Below are 2,438 nucleotides of genomic sequence, written 5' to 3'. Positions count from 1 at the left end.
TAGTTACTCTAATGCAACAGAACTGCAAGTTTCACGGACTTCCATCAGAAGATCCCTACCAGTTCTTGCAGATCTATGAGACTATTAAGACTAATGGAGTAGATCCTGAAGTCTACAGGCTCATGCTTTTTCTTTTTGCTGTAAGAGACAGAGCTAGAGCATGGTTGGACTCTCAACCTAAAGATAGCCTGGACTCCTGGGATAAGCTGGTCACGACCTTCTTGGCTAAATTCTTTCCTCCTCAAAATCTAAGCAAGCTTAGAGTGGATGTTCAGACCTTCAAACAAAAAGATGGTGAATCCCTCTATGAAGCTTGGAAAAGATACAAGCAGATGACCAAAAGATGTCCTTCTGACATGTTTGCAGAATGGACCATGATAGATATATTCTATTATGGTCTATCTGAGTTCTCTAAGATGTCATTGGACCATTCTGCAGGTGGATCCATTCACCTAAAGAAAACGCTTGCAGAGGCTCAAGAACTTATTGACATGGTTACAAATAACCAGTTCATGTACACTTCTGAGAGGAATTCCGTGAATAATGGGACGCCTCAAAGGAAGGGAGTTCTTGAAATTGATGCTCTGAATGCCATATTGGCTCAGAACAAAATGTTGACTCAGCAAGTCAACATGATTTTTCAAAGTCTGAATGGATGGCAAAATGCATCTAACAGCACTAAAAAGGCATCTTCTGAAGAAGAAGCTTATGATCCTGAGAACCCTGCAATGGCAGAGGTAAATTACATGGGTGAACCTTATGGAAACACCTATAATTCATCATGGAGAAATCATCCAAATTTCTTATGGAAGGATCAACAAAAGCCTCAACAAGGCTTTAATAATGGTGGAAGAAATAGGCTCAGCAATATCAAGCCTTATCCATCATCTTCTCAGCAACAAACTGAGAATTATGAACAAAGTACCTCTAACTTAGCAAATTTAGTCTCTGATCTGTCTAAGGCCACTTTAAGTTTCATGAGTGAAATAAGGTCCTCCATCAGAAATCTGGAGGCACAAGTGGGCCAGCTGAGTAAGAAAATCACTGAAACTCCTCCTAGTACTCTCCCAAGCAATACTGAAGAGAATCCAAAAAGAGAGTACAAGGCCATTGATATAATCAACATAGCCGAACCTAGAGAGGAAGAAGAGGACGTGAATCCCAATGAGGAATACCTCATGGGACGTCTCTCAAGCAAGAAGGAGTTCCCTATTGAGGATCCAAGGGAATCTGAGGCTCATATAAAGACCATAGAGATCCCATTAAACCTCCTTCTGCCATTCATGAGCTCTGAAGACTATTCTTCCTCTGAAGAGGATGAAGATGTAACTGGAGAGCAAGTTGCTCAATATTTAGGAGCTATCATGAAGCTGAATGCCAAGTTATTTGGTAATGAGACTTGGGAAGGTGAACCTCCCTTGCTCATCAGTGAACTAGATACATGGGTTCAGCAAACCTTACCTCAAAAGAGACAAGATCTTGGAAAATTCTTAATACCCTGTACCATAGGCACCATGACCTTTGAAAAGGCTCTGTGTGACCTGGGGTCAAGCATAAATCTTATGCCACTCTCTGTAATGCAGAAGCTGGGGATCATTGAGGTACAACCTGCCATATTTTCATTACAATTGGTAGACAAGTCAGTAAGACAAGCTTATGGATTGGTAGAGAACGTGTTGGTAAAGGGTGAAGGCCTTTACATTCCTGCTGATTTCATAATCTTAGACACTAGGAAGGAGGAGGATGAATGCATCATCCTTGGAAGACCTTTCCTAGCCACAGCAGGAGCTGTGATAGATGTTAACAGAGGTAAATTAGTCCTTCAATTGAATGAGGACTACCTTGTGTTTAAGGCTCAAGGATCTTCTTCTTTAACAATGGAGAGGAAGCATGAAAAGCTTCTCTCAGTACATAGTCAAACAAAGCCCCCACAATCAAACTCTAAGTTTGGTGTTGAGAGGCCACAACCAAACTCTAAGTTTGGTGTTGAATCCCCACATCCAAACTCTAAGTTTGATGTTGGAGTCTACAACATTGACCTGATCACCTGTGAGGCTCCATAAGAGCCCACTGTCAAGCTATTGACATTAAAGAAGCGCTTATTGGGAGGTAAACCAATTTTTATTTATCTAATTTTATTTTATTTTCATTGTTCTTTTATGTTTTATTAGGTCCATGATCATGTGGAGTCACAAAAAAATACTAAAATTAAAAACAGAATAAAAAATAGCAGAAGAAAAATCACACCCTGGAGGAAGGACTTACTGGCATTCAAACGCCAGTAAAGAGCATCTGGCTGGCATTCAACGCCAGAACAGAGCATGGATCTGGCGTTGAACGCCAGAAACAAGTAGCATCCTGGCGTTTGAACGCCAGAAATACACCCTGAGGAGAGCTGGCACTGAACGCCAGAAACAAGCATGGAACTGGCGTTCAAC

The 2,438-nt window shown here is 41.2% G+C and overlaps 1 non-coding gene across 1 annotated transcript; it reads right to left on the bottom strand.

The window, feature by feature from the left end:
- Nucleotides 1–254: 254 nt before the first annotated feature.
- Nucleotides 255–358, bottom strand: LOC112799086 (small nucleolar RNA R71). Its single transcript, XR_003200671.1, has one exon. It is a non-coding gene; the product is annotated as a small nucleolar RNA R71 (small nucleolar RNA).
- Nucleotides 359–2,438: the final 2,080 nt, after the last annotated feature.

Source organism: Arachis hypogaea, chromosome 4 (genome assembly GCF_003086295.3).
Source record: "Arachis hypogaea cultivar Tifrunner chromosome 4, arahy.Tifrunner.gnm2.J5K5, whole genome shotgun sequence".
In the NCBI taxonomy this organism is placed as follows: domain Eukaryota; kingdom Viridiplantae; phylum Streptophyta; class Magnoliopsida; order Fabales; family Fabaceae; genus Arachis; species Arachis hypogaea.
This window is presented reverse-complemented; position numbering and strand designations above follow the sequence as displayed.